This window comes from Cupressus sempervirens, chromosome 1, assembly GCF_028749045.1.
Source record: "Cupressus sempervirens isolate cs-2001-9-10 chromosome 1, ASM2874904v1, whole genome shotgun sequence".
NCBI lineage: Eukaryota > Viridiplantae > Streptophyta > Pinopsida > Cupressales > Cupressaceae > Cupressus > Cupressus sempervirens.
In genome coordinates this window covers 13587529-13608998 of record NC_143118.1, presented here as the reverse complement: position 1 = coordinate 13608998, position 21470 = coordinate 13587529, and the positions used below count along the sequence as shown (strand labels likewise).

Genomic DNA, 21470 nt, shown 5'->3' with positions numbered 1-21470 from the left:
ATAATATTAAATTAAAAAAAATAAAAATATATGAACAAAGAGCTCACCGTACAATGCATTATATGGTACTCACCGTACGATGGCAAAATCTTGTGGGTGATTGTCATACGACATCACCATACAGAGGCTCATGTGAAAAAAAACGACCGTACAAGGAAGGCAAGAATTGTCGCACGAGAGGACAACAAAATAAAATCCTGTATGGATGTTTGAGTGTCTAAACTCTTTCGGTGATACAATTTACAACAGAGAGTGCATTAGTGACAAATTCTCAAACACAACGAACTCCCTCATCCAGCAAGGTGAATTCAAGATGAAGCCCATATTAATAAGACTTACAATATTGCAGAATCAAGTGTACGGATTTTTCCAAACGTGCAGCACTGATAATTGTAATCCCAATTGCATTCAAATTATAGCCTTGACCAATTCAATAGGTGGTCAAAGAGACAAAAGAGAAGAAATCGCACAGAAGAGAAAAAGTTCCAAGACATAGAAAGCACTCATCCTGTAATAAATTTGCTTCAGCAGAAAAGGGAGAGGAGTTCATACGTAGAGATGAAAATCAAGCCTACACAAAGAGGTGCTCACTGCATAGCAGCCAAAATAGAAAGACCATGCGGTAAGAAAAAAAGGAGGCCCGCACTCAATTATTCAATTATTGTACAGAAGACCAAGGCACAAAATGTGGAAACAAAAGGAAAAAAAAGCGTCATCAGAGAGAGGAGAAATTGAAATTACCGTATAATGAGGAAAAACAAACTCACAAAAGTAGGTGTTATACGATGTCAAGGAGATCGCACAACAAGCAAATGAAGTCATTGTGATTGAGGAAGAGCATTCCAAGAGACAAAAGGCGATTGAGGAAAGTAAAGACCAGACCCATACACATGAGCAGAAAATTTGTACAGATAGGGGACACCACATGGTAGTACTAAAGGGGCATTGTACACTTTTAATTCAAATCAACTTCTCAATATAGTTGTACAAAGGGATTTGCATGTTCTAACAGAATTATATTGAAGATTATATTACCAAATTCGCAAAACAACAAAATAGACGGTTGATGGATTAGGGAAAATGAAAACAAGACTAAAGGAAACAGTTCCAATAATTACCAAGGTCACAAGCACAATACAGTTCCTCTGAGATTAAAACGAAAAGTGAGCATTGCCATCAGGGCAAAAAATTACAAAAAGAATCAATATGGGGAAGATTGCCACGACGAAGAAAGTAAGGCCAAGAGTTCAGACTCAAATGAGTGATGAGGTGACGGTTGACACAATCACCTTTAAGGGTTTAAATTGCATTTACAATAGGAAATGGTGGTAGGAGATTCCACACCACCAAGCTAAGTCTAGTGGGCTATACAAATGCTCGTATTTTGTATCATAGATTTTGAGATACCCCTTCAAGCTATGGTTGGCAACTACAATAGGCACAGGCGACAATTTGTATTTGACTACTAGCAACACTAGATTACAGTTTCATTTGAAGCACGTGAATTCACTCAAGTCTTTGGCATTCCGGGAACACATCAGAAGAAGATTAAAGTGCAAAAGATGACAGTTGAGAACAAGGACTATAGTAGAGAATAAAGTAATATTATATTTAGCACTTGTTAATGAGCGGGTTGGGTAGTTAGAAAGTGAGGGAATGCATCAGTTGGTCTTCCCAACCAACCAACCTATGATATCCCCAATCTCAGAGGTCAAATTAATTAAAACAATGACACAATACAATATTTAAATAATAAATATAACCAATTATTACTAAAACAATATTTATAAAATATTAAATAATCAAATAATATTGAAATACAACTTGAATAGATACATTTTAATAACAAGTAATTATGACCCGATGAAATTGAATCTCACTAAGATAATTGATAAACGATATAAATATTCTAATTATATTATAATATTACATATGGTTGATAATTATAAGAGGATAATAAATAAATGATAGAGTAACATCAAAACACAAAATGAATAAATACGATTTAAATATTTATCTATATATATAATATTATATACAATATTATAATAAATCTCATTACTTGAAATATAATGTCACATTTGAACAACGAAACCTATGGTAAAAGTCACCAATGACATAGCAATTATATATGCAATGTCATAGATAATATGAAGGTGGTGAATCCTAAAATATAAGTTTGTCAATAGAGGTTATCAAGTGTCATACTGGAGTATATATTCGATCGAAACGTTATAAACACTACTCTATGAATAGCGTGATTGATAAAGCCAATATTATTAATCGATTCACATTAATTTGCATTGAAGTTTATTAATCATAAATAATTCAACCGACAACTAATCAATTTAAGATTTTTCTGAATCGTTTGTCAAGAAGAAACGAGGAATATGAAGAGGCACTAACGTATTTCTTACGAAACATCCCTTCATAGGTGGGAGTATAAGGAGGAGGATTCAGCTATGGATTATGAACAGGAGGGATAGATACCAAACTCTGTGCGAGAGTCACCAAACGCAGTGCACAATACTCAGACAAGACCAGTGCAAGGGCAAATAACCATCATTCCATGATCAAAGAAGGATTTATACCTGCCCTATTGTTGAATACACTGGGAGGACTCATTGAATTGAACATCGCTTCCCACTCTCCATTATCTGGCAGTGCGATTTATCTAGGACACTCACGTTGTGACATATTGGTTTATAACATCTTACGGTAACATGGACTAAGGAAGGAAAAATCAAAGCATACATAAATCGCAGATACATTTCCGGATAGCAAGTCTCCATTGGAAGTCACAACCGGCAAATAGGCATCGAACAAGATCATTGAATGCAATCCATCTCTGACAGCAAGATGAAATAAGTGACTCATCAAACATAAATCTGGAAAATAGACTTCCAACTTGGACTAAGAGCGATGAGTCCAAACAATATCAAAGATTACCATTTCCCTCACGGAGTATTATGATGAAAGCAATGCCTAAAAGAGTGACTCTTTTCATCTCACAAATCTCAGACCAATAGATCAGGCCAGTTTCAAACAAACAAACTTTCGGTATATTCAGATTTACCTTTTTTGCCTCGGCTTACTATTCATAATCATTTGGAATATAAATCAATCTTAGATAATGAACAGAGTCTCTATTAAGAGGAAGTTGTAACATCATCAAGGATCATAAAAAAAAAGATTGAATTCTTACGTAGGAGATTCAGAAATAACCAAGCATCTATATACATGATCAATATGCCAATATCAAAATTCTAGAGGAAGAAGTTTCTTGTAACTAAAATTGTAAGTAGATAGTCCTCTAAATCCCAAGAGATAGACAAGGGGACATTACACGACCCTTTTATAAGCACTTGGAATATTGATATTGTACTGATGATGTTTTGGTATGAATAAAGTGAATCATTTCTTCACCAACTTGGTATTATGGTAATAAAGTACATTCTATGTTATTTGTGAACTTGAGTAGCATTTCCATTCTACATTTTTGGCATCGTTGCCTAAGTCCAAACCTGGAGGTCATTGGCAAGACAAGATGGAGTAATGGGAAGATCCTTCCTACCACGTGTACAAGTAACAAATAGTGACAGAGAAGAGTGTGATGTTTCGTACACCGTATTTGAATGTGTGAACCTCAGGATACCAATTTCTTCGATGTTAGTTGATCAGGGAATGTGTATAGTAAGGGAGGGAGAAAATTGGAAGCCTGAAGGGAATCGTAAGGTGTTAAACTAGATGTTGTACAGTGAGGAGGAAGTAGGTCGTACGAAAGAGACAAATTAGAGGCCGTATGGTGGGAGAACGGTGTCATACGATGACCACAAATAACTAAGGTGCAGGCCGTACAGTATCTAATGGAGGTCTATACGGTAATGGTTGCAGGCCGTACAGTGGGAGTGAAGGAGGAGATATGCCATACGATGGGAAAATGGTGAGCAACTTCAGTTGTATGGTGGCACAAAGATGTCGTAAGGTAGATGCAGGGAGGATGGAAGTATGGCGAGGGGAGGGGTCAAGAAGGTCGTATGGCCGTACCGTATTATGTTGTCCATACAGTAACATAGAGGGGAGTCGGAAGGGTGCACAAAGAGGGAAAGACCAGCTGAGATCGTACGTTTGTACGGTGATAGGGGGATGAATAGTGAAATGAAGATGATGATGGAAAACAAAGAAGTTCGGCAATGTCGTTTCAAACACGATGCAACATATTAAAACAAGAATAACTTGCAAATAATCAAAGACCAAACAAATACACACTTGTACCAAATAATAATATTCCACATAGAAATGATGCTCCGATTTGCTAGATCCGAGCTAAGTAGTACACAGAGGGAATAGGGTGAGGGTCAAAGCCCACTAAAACCAAAATGCCAAGTAGGGAAGGTCTTTCATTTCCAAAATGGCAAACAACAGAGAATCCCAACAGGGATTAGCAATACAAAGAAATATAATCCAAACCGCATATCTCATGACTAACTACAAGTCGTGCTAAATACCCGTCGGGGAAAACTTTTCGAGGGTGTACAAAGATAGCCGAACACAAACTACGGAAACAAAATAAAAATGGGTCCAAGATATATTAAATCAACCAGCCCAATTACAATAGCTTAATTTAAATTTATTTTATAACGAGAACATTACAAAGAGGAAATAACCAGAGAAGATCAGTTAACACACGATTGGGTGACGGCCTGGGAAGTTGCGATTGATCAATACGTGCAAAGGGAAGCCCATGAGAGAACGGTTCCTGAGGGCATGGTACATGACGAACTTTTGGTGCCACTAGAAATGTACGATCTACTAGGACAAATTCTTCGCCTGTTAGCATGAAATTTGTTACAAGTGGAGGAAGAAAAAGAGCCGAGACAAAAAGGGAATGGAGGAGACAACAAGTTCTCCAACAGTTTGCTAAAAGGAGGACAAGGGAACGCAACTTGGAGGAGAGCGATAATCCTAGGAAGGGAAACAAACACTAAACCAATTCATGTCCATGATTCCAAACAAATATCCAAGGCAGGTACCAGAGGAAGAAACTGAGGAAGTCACCTTGAGGACACTATGTTTCTAGCAACAAGAGGAGATACGTCGCAACTTAAGGGGACAAGAGGACACCACTAGAATCCAAGAAGGGTTGATTGAGTATACAATCAAAGGAATAGCCAATTTGGCTATCTCCGAGGCACCGGGAAGGAAGTTAGGGTGCAAAAACTCGAAGACCCGTGCATGGAGAGAACTGTGATAGGAGCAAAACCCAAACACAGGAGAAGAAGATACTTGCAGGTCGAGCAATCAAGAATCAAGTCCATAGAGAGGGAACTTCCAGTCAGGAGAAAGTGTTCCATCAAGAGGGAGTGTTCCATCCAGAGGAAGGGCACCATCAAGAAGGAGTATTCCATCACGAGGAAGTGTTCCGACAGGATGAAGTGTTCCTTTGTAATGTCCCCACTTTTTCGGTTATGTTTAAAAGTTGTAACTTGCAACCATTTGTTAGTACAATATCAAAAATTATATGTAAAAACATGTTAGCAACGTTAGATTTAAGTAAATACTAATCTAAATACCACCCAAGCTACCCCTCCTAATCCTTCGGGAGAGATCCTTTCTCTAATCGCCTAACCCTCTGGTGAGAACTACGTCTCAATTAGGTAATAGTCATAGAAAGAGATTCTCCCTCAGGCTTCTTTGGGATCTTTGATAACACTACTTGGTAGAGATCCCACCTCTACCAAGTCTCTGTCTCTGACATATGCATATGCTTGACCACTACAATATATATTGTCTGTAAGAGATTCTCTAAAATCTCTCTCTCAAACTCTAACCCCGACATTCATTTATGAATGCCCTCTAATCTCTGAGTTCTCTATTGGAGAAACTCGACATCCATAACGAATGTCCTCTACCAAGAATTAACTTGGTTTCTTTGAGAACTATAAAATTCCCCTCTCATACATAATAAAGATATCTTACATTCAACTATATAAATATCAACGTTGCATACATCGGGAAGTCTCTTTAGTCTGAAACTATACGCTCCTTCAATAAATTTACTTTACTATCTATTGATATTCTATAATCAGGTTCTCTGAGACTCTATGTCAAATTTCTACTATGTATTTTATGATTATTGATTATTTAGTTCACTACATCCCATTAATTCTTATTATGGTCCTTCCATCTCTTATTCTTGTTTGCTATTGGTTCTTATCACTATCTTCATAACTCTTTGACTTTGGATGTTACTTAGATTATCTTTCTTCTATTGAATTTGATTTACTATGTGTATCTTTTTGTGTTCCCCACACTTAATATCATTCATATATGTTATCATTCCTATATTTTATCATTCATATATGCTATCGCAACCTCCATGGTTGAAGGCTTTATTAAAATCCACTTCCCTGTTCAACACTTACCTCTCCCGATAATTGTAACATTGATTATATAAAGTTATTAAAAACCTTATTAGATGGTCTTAGTATTGTTTGACATCTGTATCGTGATCACTTATTGCTTATTCGATGTCCTTCATATGCAGGAATTGCCTTGGTTACTATCGGGTGTGAGAATTTGCTCTGCGATTATCCAAAGTAATCTGTGTTTCTAAAAGAGACATATAATACTTGATGTATTCCTTATCCCCTCTAATTGGCAATGGTTACTTTTTCGTTTGTCCTTTAAGGTGAATCTTAGTCTCTGCTCTTTGCTCATAATGCCCAGTTGTCAAGTTCAAGTGCCTTGCTTACTTGTTCTATTATATCGATGGAGCCATCTTATTTGCAATACTCGAAAACAATGGGTGTGTTCCTTCCATCCACTTCCTTCTTCGTTCTTCTGATCAACGATAAGAAATATGCTTTGGTTTCGGTCTTTTCTGAGATCATGAACATTGGTCCCTACTTCTACGTTGCCGGAAATGAAGGTTTTGTTCTCTATGTTCCTCGATGATATTGCGTCTGTTGTGGATGCTGCTTAAAATGATTAGTATAAATTTTATATTTTTTTCCTCCCCCCTTCTTCCAATGATGGCTTTCCTTTATATATATATTTATTTCATGTCTCTTTAATAATCATGTCTCTACAAGATCCATCATTATATTTACTTAAACAAATAATATATATATTATTCACCTATGTTATAATATATCATATTTAGTTATAGACTTTTATTAATGTTTCCATGAGATGAAAATAATATTGGTTCATTTATATATTGTAAGTTTCCATTCTTTATAATAATTATAATACAATTAATAATAATTTATATGATTATTATTATAATTAGATTTTAATATTTTATGATTAATTAATCAATCGACTATGTTATATTTAACTACTTAATATTTTAAATAGCAAGTAATATAATCATATATAATTATCTTGGGGGAGGGGATATTACATCCTTTGGGAGGAAGCGTTCCGTCAGGAGGGAATATCCCCATCAGAGGAAGCATCCCGCTTGGAAGCAAACTGCCAAGAGGAATAAAGGGCAACATAATGGCAATAGACAAATAAAATTTGCCTAGATTTACCGGCGACAGTTCATAGGCCCCCGCACACCACTGTGAAACATACATAGCCATATGGCAAGCTAACAAAGAGAATAATGCAGACGAGTGGCTAAAAGCATTCCCTGCCACACTAAGAGGTATAGCCATCAACGGGTATACAAATTTGGAGGCAGGCAAGAAGAACACATGGAATAATATCCGCACAGCCTTTGAGGAAGAATTCAGACTCCTAAGAGATGATGATGAAATAGTGACTAAGATTTATAATAGAAGGCAAGGAAAGAGAAAATCTATTAAAGCCTACAATAGAAGGCTAAAAGAGTTGATAGGAAAATTTGACAACAAGCCTACAGATGGACTAAAGAAAAGGTGGTTCATTGAAGAACTAACACCATCCCTTAGGAAAAAAATGAAGATAGTTCCACCATTAACTTTTATGGATGCGTCTACTCGTGCAATGGACATAGAAAGCGAGAACAAAACCTCTAAGGCAAGAAGGCATGGAAGCGCAACTAAAAGTTCAAAAAAAAAGTGAGAATGAATCCAAAACCATCCAAGCCATGCGAAAGGACATAAGGCAATTAATGAAGTAGGTAACGGGGAGTAAGGAAGAGAAAAAAGAAGAGAGGTAGCTATGGTGCACAAATTGTGAAAAAGAAGGCCATACAAAAGGGACATGCCCGAGGAAAGCATTTTGTGAGAATTGTCAAGTGTTGGGACACGCAATCAAAGACTATCCCTACAATCTAAAAACATGGAATGCTCGAGTATTCTTCACACAAGGAGAGCAATCCACACCACCCTCCACCCCACCAAAGAACACAGATACATAAGCCTCACCAAGAGGATATAGAAATAATAGAAGAGGGATTAATAATAATAGCAATAACAACAATAATAACAATACACCCCGGCGAGCAATCCAATATGATTCTAAGAGAAGACCTATGATCTAATGTAGGCGATGCAATGAATGGGGACATTTTGCACGAGATTGTCAAAATGGAGGAATGTTGTGTAATGGTGTGGCCCAGGCAATCATGAGGATGCAAATTGTCCAAGACAGAAGGGGTTGAATATGTTAGACATTGAAGAACCAGAAAGTTAAATCTTTGCCATCACAAGGATGCGAGCAAGGAAACTCACCTACCTGAATGCTACTACGAGGAAGGAACGATTTCATGAAGCATGGAAAGACATTCAAGATAACATGCGAGAGGAAGGGAAGGCACGGCCATACTATGAACAGGGGTGTACTGAATATCATAAGGCAAGTATTGAAGACCACCATCCCGGTGAAAATTATTGATTTACTAGAAACATTACCTCAGCTGTAGGTAGCATTAACACAAGGGGCAAGTCTAAGAGGCATACCCTCTAAGGAAGAGATGAAAGAAGAAACACAGGTCGGGACAGAAAACAATACCCTATTTAGTATAGGAATGGGGAGGACACCAGCAGTAGTAGAAATGGAAATATTGGGGTATAAACTCTCGAATACTATTGTTGATGGAGGTTCCAATGTAAATATCTTATCTAAAGAAACATGGAAGGCAATAGGGAAACCCACACTCTAGCCACCTACATTTCAACTAGTGAGAGCGGACAAACACAGAATCAAGCCAATAGGGTCCCCTGATGGGACAAAAAGTCATAATCGGTACACAACAATATTTCCTTGATTTTTTGGTTATTACTTTAGGAGAAAAAAGGGTACAAAGCTTTGTTGGGAAGAGGATGGCTGGTTACAGCAAAAGCCACCCATAATTGGAAACAGAACACTCTGTCCATTGAGTCAAAAGGAAGAAAGTACATCATAGACCTAAAGAACCATTCAGTAAGTCAAGACATGGCATTGGATTCAAAGGGAGAAGACCATGAACGGATGGAATCGAACGAGGAAAGAGTGCTCAGACTAGAGGAATGCTTAAAAGATGAAACAAGTTCCCTTAATGGATTATTCCACTAGCAGATAGGAGATTATGAAGTTTTCCAAGAAGAATATAATATGTTGCAAATCCAAGAATCGAAGTTGAAGGAAAGGTACCTAGCGGGGTTTACATGGTACAAAAAAGGTACGGCAACCCTTAGCAAGGCACTAGCACACATCTTTGAGAAAAAGGTAGAATACAAGGAGGCCAAACTCTAGACTTTAAACCTTAGGAAAGAGGATCAACCCAAGGAGATTCTGATAGGGGATGACTAGGACCCAGTATTAAAGGCCGCAGCTTTTAGAATCTTTCTGGAGTACAAGGACGTCTTTTCCTAGACGTACAGGACGTCTAGGGACTTGAAAGGGGTGCCTCTAGAGTTGTGTCCATCGGATTCCATTGACACCTAGAGCAAGACCAGTATAAAAACGACCTTACAGAATGAATAAAAACTATGCAGCCATGAATAAAAACTATGCAGCCATGGTCCAGGAAGAAATCAAAAAGATGTTGGAAGCAAGGATAATATTCAAAGTACAAAGAAGTGAATGGGTATCCCCTATAGTCATACCATTAAAGAAAGATGGCAACCAAATTCGGATATGTGTGGACTTCAAATGTTTGAATGCAATGACTATAAAAGATCCATTCCCCATCCCTTTTACTGATAGCATTTTAGAGGAGATGGTCGGCCATGAAATATACTCTTTCATGGACAAATTTTCAAGATATAATTAGATTAGCATTGTCGAGGAAGATAAGTTAAAGCTACATTTGATGTTGAAGATGGGATATATGCCTATTAGCGGATGTCGTTTGGGTTGTGCAATGCACCAAACACATTCCAAAGAGTCATATTACATATCTTCGACAGTACGTTAGTAGGAAAATTTAAAAGCCTTTATGGATGACTGGTATGTTTACAGTGAGAAGGAGCACCACCTCACAGTTATTGGCGAATGCATGGACAGATGTCGAAAAGCAAGGTTGGCTCTAAATCCGAAAAATGGAAGGTTTATGGTTCCACAAGGCAGACTTCTTGATCATATCGTTTGCAAGGAAGGATTGAAGATAGATCTTGACAAAATCAAGGTCATTCTGAAAATGGAAGTTCCATCAGATGTAACAGGTGTGAAATCCTTTTCTGGGGCATGTAGGGTACCATAGAAGGTTTATAAAAGGATTTGCGGAAGTATAATTGACCTTGGAAAAACTAACAAGGAAAGGAGAATAGTTTGGGTGGGAGGAAGAGCAGAAGGACGCCTTCCAAGAATTAACAGAAGAAACTAGTCGGAGCCCCAATCCTCATATACCCTGACCGGAACAAAGAGTTCCATGTCCATGTGGACGCATCCAATTATGCAATAGGTGCCACTCTGGCAAAAATTGAGAAGGAAGGACTCGATCACCTGGTATATTTTGCCAACAGGCTTCTATCAAATGCAAAGCATAACTAAAGTACCACCGAAAGGAAAGCATTAGGTATGGTCTATGTCATACAAAAATTTAAACATTACTTATTAGCTACACGCTTTACATTTTTTGTTGACCACCAAGCACTAATGTACTTGGTAAACAAGTCGGTGATTCAAGGAAGAGTAAGTAGGCGGTTAATCCTGTTGCAAGAGTTTACCTTCATAATCATAGTTCGACTGGGAAAAAATCATGTAATCGCCGATCAGTTATCAAGAATCAAGTCAGGAGAAGCCTCTGGCAGTAGAGTGAATGAAGATTTTCCAAATGCACACCTATTCCAAATTGTTGTGCTACCTTAGTGGTACAAAAAGATCGAACAATACTTATTAACAACTACCTTCCCAAGAGAGATATTGGCAACACAGAGGAGAAAGATCGCCCTCAAAAGCAACACATTCCAATTAATCAAAGGATTATTGTCCAAATTGGGACCGGATGGAGTATTGAGATGTGTCATGGAACAAGAAATCCCAGGAGTACTGAAGGAATCCCACAAGGATTGGCAGGAGGTCACATGGGACCTGATGCAACTGCAAGAAAGGTGTTATTGGTGGGACTCTAGTGGGCCCATATTGTATGCAGATGCTAGGGAATTGTTGTTGAGTTGTGACACATGTCAGAGAGCTAGCAAACCCCTAAAAGGAGATTTCATGCCACTATTCCCAACTCAACCACAAGAGTTATTTGAACACTGGGGACTAGATTTTGTGGGTCTCTTATCAGTAAGAGATACCCATCAATGTAAGTACATAGTGGTGGCAACGGAGTATCTAACAAAATGGATTGAAGTACGAGCTCTACCAGACAACACAGCTCTTAGTACAGCCAGATTTTTGTATGAACAAATAGTAACCAGATTTGGAATTCCACTCCAGTTGACGAGCGACAGGGGGGTGCATTTTGTCAATCACACCATCAGGGTAATGACAAGCGAGTACAAAAATTTTCATTCTTTTTCCAGTCCCTATTACCCTAGGGCAAATGGCCAAGCGGAATCCACTAATAAAATACTAGTAACAATCTTGTATAAGACCTATGGAGTCGAAGGACAAGATTGGGAAGAACAGCTTCCCGTGGTGACATGGGCATATAGAACTACTTATAAGGCCACCACCGGACACACTCTATTTCTTCTCTAATGTATGGCCTGGAAGTAGTAATGTCGATGGAACATATAAGTACCAAGTATACGAGTAGCAGTTAAAAACAAGTTGGGAGATGAGGAGAGCATAAAAGAAAGATTCCACACTCTGCTAAAACTGGATGAAAGGACACTTGCTCAATGGGCTACGGAAGTAGCCCAGCAAAGGCGAAAATTTTGGCATGACAAGCATCTTAAAAAGATGAATTTTAAACCAAGCCAATTGGTACTCAAGTATAATGGAAAGAATGAGATAAACCCAAGAAAATTTAAAATCCTATGGTCGGGACCATATAGAATAGTAGAAGTTAATGAGAATGGGGCAATAAAATTGTCAGCTCTGGATAATAAACCAGTGAGGGACTTAGTCAATAGGTCAAAATTAAAGCCATATCAAGAAAGAGGGGACTGCATAAGCACTTATTATATCAATATAAAGGACACTTCCAAACTAGAAGAAGATATAATATTATAGGAGAGAAAGTCAGAAGACCTAAACCAAGCAAAGGAGGCATATAAAGTAGGCATAGGAGCTAACACATTATTTCGCAATTGTGGGAACGAGAAAACTCAAGGAAGTTGGAGATAGCAAGCACCCAGTACGGATAGAGCCATACGACCACAGGAGGGAGAAGGAAGGAGTCCCAAGGAGGCCATGTGTGGCGTACGAACCAAGGGCACAACGAGAACGTATGGTTGAGGAGAAGTTTGTACGAACATGGTCGTATGGACAAGAAGGTTGATAGGTAGTCATACGAACGGTTGTATGTGGGACAAGCTATACGAAGATTAATGGAAAGCCATTGTACAGGTTGGATGTACAAAGAGGGCAGACAAGGCCGTACAAGTAGGTAAGGAGGTCGTACGACGCAGGGTCGTACGGAGCAAGCTTGTACATATCAAGGTCGTACGGAACAGAGGAATACAGAGCAGAGATGTACAGATTAGTCAAATTGGTCACAGGACGGTGGCAAAAGACGAAGTTGTAAAAGACTCCTCTAGTACAAAGACAAAAGAAAGCTACGAGGAAGGGGTCGTACCAGAAGAAACCGCCTATATTACAAAGGGGCCCTACACAAAGATTGAGGCTAGCCACGTATACAATAATTGTCAGAGTAAGAACCAACTTAAAGTCACAGGCATTACTTCTAAATACCACAAAATGGTCAAGTCTAGGAAATCCTAGCAAAGGAAAGACATTTGATTCGAAAAAGAACAACTTTGTATTACCTGTGAAGATGAAGGAGGTACAAAACCTTACAGGCCAGGGGGAAAAAGCGAAGATCACAGGGTCATGGCTGCCAACATCTCTTTTGAAAGCATCATGAGCAGCGAATGTTGCACTTGGTGGGAGCATACAGAGGACAATCACCCTCTCAAGGAGGCATTGAGGAAGGCTAACATAGACAAAATTATATTCATACCAATATTTGATTTGAAGGAGTTTGAACCCATATTACAGAATATGGTGATAGGTTATGATAAATCATGTCATCAAAGTAATCCAGTACTTCCAGTGTTTCGTGACAATTTCTTACTTAGCCGAGGAAATAAATAAAGTTTTTGGAATCCCCAACAGAGGACTAGAACTAGAAAAAAAACCTGATGTCGGTGGAAGAAAAGAAGAAATAGTTGAGGCTAATGTGAAGGAAGGACCTCACAAATCAAGATTGGGAAGGAATTTTGAAGAACAGTAGGGATCTGAAGCTCTTCATCGCCAAAGATGAATGGCGGTGCATTATGGACTTGGTAAACAATAAACTCACAGCAAGAAGTCGCACTTCAAATATTGCTCTCTGGATGTTACCTGTAGTTGATGGATTGCATATAAGGGCGGGCATACAATTGGGCACAATTTCTTTCAAAAAGACTCTAGGAATTCATGGAATTAAAACACAAAGTATTCTACATGCCCCACCATGTTGTGGCCCTATTCCTCGAAGCAGTACACACCCAGTTGGACAATAAGCACAGAGGGGCATTGATTCCAGCCAGCATGGTGGAACCCTACAAACCGGCCATAACATATTGGCTCCACCTGGATACCATCGGAGGAGGATCCCACATTGGAGAATCTCGGAAGAAGAAATCAAAAAAAGCAGCCACTTTGGAGGAACAGCAAAAGGAGGCATCGAATGGAAGCCAGGATGTAATGTCCTTACTATGACTGTTATCAAAAATTTATGATGTGGCTGCCCAACAAATTGACTTACTGTCTCTAAAGAAGTTTTTGTGCCAATGGGCAACCCAAGAACATTATTTTTGCATTGACATATATAATATCTATTACAACAATTGATAGAAAGTACTAACTGAAATGCAGGATTAATTGAAGGAACTCCTAACTCCTTTAGGATGACATCCTAATGTATAGAAATAACTTGATAGAAGAAAACCTGGGATTGGTGTACAAACTCAATTTCAATGATAGGAGTGTGCCACGGTTGGGAATAAGTCCACGTCGGCCACTACCTACTCAAGTCCGTCGTCTATGCCACTCTCAGAATGATCTTTGCCTTGGTTCCAGAATTCAGCACACTAGCTCCACTCAAGCACACTACTCATACATACATTGTCCTGCAGACACCTCAGTGATGGGAATATATGGAGCTCCCAGCCACTGGGTAAGAGTCATGGAATTGTGATCACCAAACTCCACACAGTGTCTTTGTTGTTCAGCCGGAGTTTAGAAAGGAGGCCACTACTCTACCACACTCAATACGAATGCAATGCTTCAACTGAAACGTGTATGTTGCCTCTGTCTCGTGGGCCGTAGACCGACTGTCCTCCAAGCTGACATCTTAAAACTGTCATCCAATCTGCTGATATCTATGTTTCATACTTATGAACTTGTATCCAAGAACCTTCCCCTCGGCTGACTATACTCTTTTCCTATCTGTTGTAGCCTCAAGAAGGATTCATGCCAACTCCAACGTGCTACCTCTAATTCTAGCCTAAATAAGGAAGGTGAGATACTGGGGCTACGTTCAATCTCAAGATTCTTCTTAAAGGGTTTCTTCCTTAAGAAAACCAATCACATTTAAGCAACCAAGATTATCTTTCAATATTTTGGTATATTTCTTGTCCCAAATCCCAAGGAGGCATGTTCCTTTATAACATCGATATGAGGGAGAATACAAACAACTAGGCAATGTGAGATAAAAAACCAATTTCGTCTTTTAGTCACTTAAGTTACTTTTATTATAAAAATGACTTTAAGTCATAAAGTAACTTTATCAAACCACTTTCTAAAATAAAGTGACTTAATTATAGAAAAGCTCCTCAGACTTTAATATTTTCCTCAAACGAAACCAAATAAGTTCTTGGGATTGGTTGGCATCCTCTGGATTAATGTTGTTAGCCTATCCGGATGGAAAGATAGACCAACAAGGCACTAGAAAGGTCTAGTGCGAAGAAGGGGACATTACACAGGAGGATGAGGAAGAAAGTTCGGCTACCAGTGATATAGATTCATCTTCTTCAGACTCCGAGGAAGCAGAAATCTGCTTGTCACTTGAAGGGAACCCCGAAGGAAGTTACCTTTCTCCCACCCATAAGTGGGCCACCACCAAAAGGGATGTCAAAACTTGTTGAGATTTACCATACTGAAGGTAGTACAGAAGCCATGGTTGGAAAGCAAAGTAAGGCCCATGTAGCACCAAAGGAGGACATCCCCACACAAAATCCAAACGGAGGGTCGATACCTGGAGAAAGCAGTATGCATCAGCCACAAATTCTGCAATGGGGGGCCACCAGATTGTCGTTGCCGCAAGTTGTGCAATTGATCCCTACATATCCACACATCGGTACTAAGGTGATAGCTTTGAGATGCCAGCCAAAATGCATACAAAGGGTGAAATTGCAAACACCATCAAGCCCTAAAGTAGTTCACCCGATTGCTTTGGTAGTATAATCGACCGAAATAGGGGATCCTTGCCACCAGTTGGAAGACGAGATGAATATGCCTATAGAAGATACAGTCTTGGAGGAGGTCGACAAATTACTTGAAGAAGGGATGGTATCTTCACCTACCCACATGGCGCTCGAACAAGAGCTGATCGAGATAAAAAGTGTGAGGGTGGAACTATCAGACATAGTCTCATTCACAGCCAAGGCTGAACTGTTTCTCGTTGAGTTGTAGGCTATGGAATGTTCTAGCAAGGAGGTCATGAAACAGGCGCGATCTCAGAATATGGAAGTCGTGCAGCAAGCGGCTGCACCATTGGCAATATTTATGCATGATGGTTTTCGTATAGATTGGGAATTGTTATAGAAGAGTGGGTATATGAGGGAGGAAGTGGCCGCAAACTGGACAAAGAGGTACATCATTTCCTCCATTGGGGAATAGCCACCTCTCATGGAGACCCTTGCTGACATCGAAATTGCTTTCCGTAGAACCTACTTGGAACTCCAGCAGAAAAACAGTTTGGCTAAGGAGTGGGAGCTGGAACGGACTACTCTTCTAGGCAAATGGAAGGCTAAGAAAGCTTCCATGGAAGAAGCCTGGAGGATGGAGAAAATTGACTTGGAAAACAAGATCAACACAATAGAGGCAAAGAAGATGGACGCCTTGCGGGTACTACAGGGAGTTTGGGCAAAGCAAAAGGTTGTTGAACGCGACCTACAACGACTCCGTGGAGCCCCAAGTACAGGGATGTCTTCCCAACCCTCTTCTTAAAGGCAAGTTTTTGTTCTAGTGTGTTTAGCAGTCGTCTAGAAGAGGACTTCTTTTTTGGGGGGATAGATGTAGGAATAAAGTAATATTGTATTTAGCACTTGTTAAGCGTGTGTGGTTTGGGTAGTTAGGAAGTGAGGGAATGCATGGGTTGGTCTTCCCAACCAACCGGCCCTTTTATAAGCACTGGAATATTGATAATGTACTGATGATGTTTTGGTATGAATAAAGTGAATTTCCTCGCCAACTTGGTATTATGGTAATCAAGTACATTCTATGTTATTGCTTTGTGTACATATCTTTGTTATTCTATGAACTTGAGTAATATTTCCATTCTACAAGGACACTCTTATGGATGATGTGTCGAAATGACTCGACACCACCAGAATAGGATAATGTCACATAGGCTAGTAGAGGGCATGAGGTTAAGAAGTCACTTCTTTGATATGGGGAATGGAGTTGTCTATTAGATGTCTTGAAGAGCTGATTGACAACAGCTAGTTGAGTGTCTGATATTGTCGTAGCTCAGATTGCCTTGATGAATGGGCTAAGGAATGGTGTTGTATATAACTAGGTATCCGTGTTAGCAGACATGATGGAATTCATGACATTAAAGCACATGATTTTCCACATGCCTCACCATGTCATTGGGCTCTTCCTCGAGGTTATCTATAACTAGGTTTCTCCATACATACATGAGTTGGTACTACAAGGTCGTGTACACACCGACCAACCACCTATCTTTTATTTGCTACACTTAGACATTTTGGGACCTGATGAGGAAGTTCATTCGAGCAAGAAATGCAAGTGGCGAGCAGTGGTGTCAGAGATGGAGTTTGAGACATGTCGAGAGCTAGCGGAGGTAGTTTCAAGATGGTGAGATGAGGAGAAGATCACTCGATCAAGGGAGAGGCATTGGATGCAAAGGTCCAAGTTAAGGGCCCTTTGGGAGTTATATCAGATATCCCACGAACAGTTGTATTCACTCCAGCTCTTCTATTTGGGGCAGCCAGTTGGTTCCACCTATCTCGTCGAGGATGACGATAGGAGCCTTACCCATACCGATATTTGGGGAGTTGCAAGATCCTATCGCCTTGGCACCCCAAATACCGTCACCTGTACGCCTTTGAGTATGAACACCACAATCATGCAGGAGCAAGATGGGCCTATTCCAATGGAGGTTAGAAAGCCAGTGGTAGCAACAAATCCAAAGTTGGTAGAAGTCCTTGAGACAAAGGTAGTAACCATGGAGAAACTGGCCAGAGAGGAGGTGCCAAGGAATAACATGATTGAGATGTTGGTGAGCACAGGTACTTAGTTTGAGGCGTCTATGGACACGTGGCTCACCCATTTCAGCTCACCCCCATGGCACTTGTTGGACCCACACTCCTTTCCCAATGGTGGCAAGTACCAAAGCTCACAAGATTATGGATTTCGATGCAGGGAGTTCACTTGGAAGGGAGTTGGAGATAGATCCCCCGCATGACTTGGTGTACAAGAGTCTAAGAGTAGGATTCATGCATCCCTTTAGTGCATATCTGAGACTAGTGAATCTAGTGGCCTAGAGCAATACTTGGTAGATATAGTGACAGAAAAACGACAGTATTTGGCCGATATGGAGGCAAGGACACAAAGGATAATGGCCTCTACTCAGATTCAAGCATACTAGGTGGTTAATCAAGATGTTGAGAAGTTATTAATGATTGTTAGAGGACATTGCAATCAAGAGTTCACACAATGCTTCGAGTCTAGGGGATGGCCTGCTACAGCAAGCCTAGCGATGTTGGAGAATTGGTATCTTCCAAAGCCTGTAGGAGAGTCAGATTCATTCTTCATTGAAAAAGGATGAGCAGGCATTTTGTGAGGGGTATTATGAGCTAATACAGACCCAATTTGTAGCACTAGGGGTTGAGGTCGCACAAATGGCAACAATGAACACTCAAGAGTTGGCCACTCAACTTGAGAGGGTAGAAGAGGAGTTGGCTCAGCATAGGGGTCAATTGGTCATGTCATAGGAACAATTGGCTCAGGAGAGGGCTGAGTTGGATTGAGAAAAGGCTGAGAGGGCAATTGTTGGGAGTCGCCTTGCTGCAATTATGGACGAGACACGCAAGAAGGACAAGGAGATCTTGTAGAAGGCATTCATGGTGAATCTCTCTTGAGAATGACATATGTTAGCAAAGAGAGACCTAAGGCTACAAACTGAGCAAGTGTACCACTTGAGTTAGCAGCTGACAACCTCGACACCACCACCTTCCTTGTCATGAACGCTTTCTCAAGCCCCTTCTTGATTTCTTTTGTTATAGTTGTAATAGTCCTCATTTTGTTGTCTCTTCCAAAGACGACATTCTTTTCGGAGGGAGTGATATTATCGAGCAATTAGTGTCTGTTAGCATTTGCCGAGGGATAGGTGCTTGGTGATACGGTTGGCCCTCGCACCCCCTCGACGCCTCTATATATGTTCATGTACTTATCTCCAAGAGTAGTTGTCATCATGAAATAGAAGTATTAAAGGTTTCATTCTACAATATATTGCAAGCATTTATGAGATTAATGAATATGCATGCATGAATTCTCTTATATTACATCTGTTCCACTACATTTGCTTTACATTGTCATATGTGTTAAACTTTATCCTACAGGGCAAACATCATTCACCCACTAGAATAATAGTTTCTCTAAGGCAACAATTGTTCATACTTGGCTGATGAAGATTCCCCTCACTAGACTACTAGTTTTGGCTAATAGACCCATGGTTTCATGGGTCTCATATTTCATACCACATGATGATATTGTAGACACACTCTAAATAATATAGATGTTTATTTACCATCTTTTTATCATACAAAGGCTTTATTGAAACTTGAAAACATATCATGTCTTTCTTACACTAGTGATGATTTATGGATCATCAAAGAATCCACTTCCATTAAAGAGCCAAAAAACATTGTGTTATTTTCCCAATTGCATTACTTTCAGCAAAAAAGCCTATAGCTCAATTTTTTAAGACCAGTGCATTGTTCATGGTAGAGAAGGGTTTAACGACTATGCTCCTTCATTAGACATGTAAATTTTATTTGTCGCAGACTTCACAAAGAGCAATATGAAGGAGATTTAAGTCTGCATAGAACTGATGGGCTTTGTGGGAAAAAGAAATTTTAAAACTTTATATTTTGGTATTTTTTCCAATGTGTTAGTGGTCTGCATTTTCAGAGGCCTTTGAAGCGAAATTAGGGAATGAAACAGCCATCGGTCTTTTAACTCAATAAGGTATCGGACTGAAGTTAGATCTTTCGAAGACTTCTCCAACAGCTTAAGCTGTTCTAAATTCTGAGCACTGAGCAAGGAATAATGACCCCACCAAGTTAAGATGACGAAGTGCCAAAACAGTCGTTTCTACCAAATTCACAATCTTCTTTTTTTCAAAGGTTTCTACTTTTCGAGAGCATTGGCTGCAGAACATGCCATGTGTCAGCATTGCTGAGGTTTTGTAGGTTGAGACTTGAAAGGAAAGAAGACTCAACAAATCCCCCCAAAATGCCTCATGTCAGAACTGCACAAGTCAACAGAACCTAAAGGGAAAAATTCCAAAATGTCCCATCTATGTTAGATGGGCACAAGCTACAGTCATGTCGGTTAATGAAACTGCAGGGCCCACATCCTCCAAGGCAAAGTGCTACCTGTTTATCTGATGGAGTATCTTGAGGCATATTTGATCCAAAAGGAAACTACCACCATGAACCAAAAGCAAGTGGAATCGGAAAGTTACTTCCTCGTGATGGCAAAGAAGTTGAAATGGTACAAGTATTGTCCATGTTGGGCACATTAATTATGCAGAGATTGGCTATGCCAAGGCAATTATAACAATTGTCATCATGATGATCTACACACGGCAAATATGTATAAGCCTTCTTAGTTGTGGTAACCTTCTCTTGTTAGAGGGAATTTTACTTATATAAGCTTCCGGACACATTCTAATAGGAGATTTGTTTTTGTTAACCACTGTTTAAAGGGAAGAACACTTGGAAATAGTTGCAGTTTCATTCTCACTCCTTATCTCTGTACTCAATTAATCAATTAAAGAAAATTATCAGATTGTGCCTTGTTTGTTTTTGTTGTCTTTCTACTTCGTCTTTGCGGACAATCTGGTTTTTGATTTTTATAATTTCATCATAGATGCACATGGCTTTGAATAATGCTTTATAATCTTTCAATCATTAGGAATAATTTGTGATTTCAGGTTATACTACGCCATTTGTTGGGAAAAATTTGCATGGAATCACTATTTTAATGGGATAATAGGAATATCTACTACAGGCGTGTTCACTGGTGCTTCTCAAAGCTGTAAAAGCTTCAGCACATCACCTTAGTTTACTTTTTTATTATGTTTTTCGCTTATTTACCCTTTCCTTCCCCTCTAAACATGAAGAGCAGGCTTCTAAAATCCTGAAGTTTACATCGTGCATTAGATCCCACTTATGCAGAGCTTCACATATGGTCGTTTCCCTTAGGTGCAAACATTAGGGATCAACAAGAAATAACCAACTTATTGCGGTCTAAAAGGTAGATCTGTTCAATTACAAAATTTCTGTTAATCGTCAGTCAGACCTTACATGGAATGCACATTTGGAGAAAGAACTTTATGTTTCATCCTATATGTGTGTCACAACCATAATACAATGAATGTTTTTATGGAACATTAAAATATACAAAAGGGATGTACCATG

The 21470-nt window shown here is 39.4% G+C and overlaps 1 protein-coding gene across 2 annotated transcripts in view; it reads right to left on the bottom strand.

Moving 5' to 3' along the window:
- PAT2 (protein affected trafficking 2) overlaps positions 1 to 21470 on the bottom strand; it is a 194888-nt gene that overhangs the window by 110299 nt on the left and 63119 nt on the right. The window lies entirely within an intron of this gene.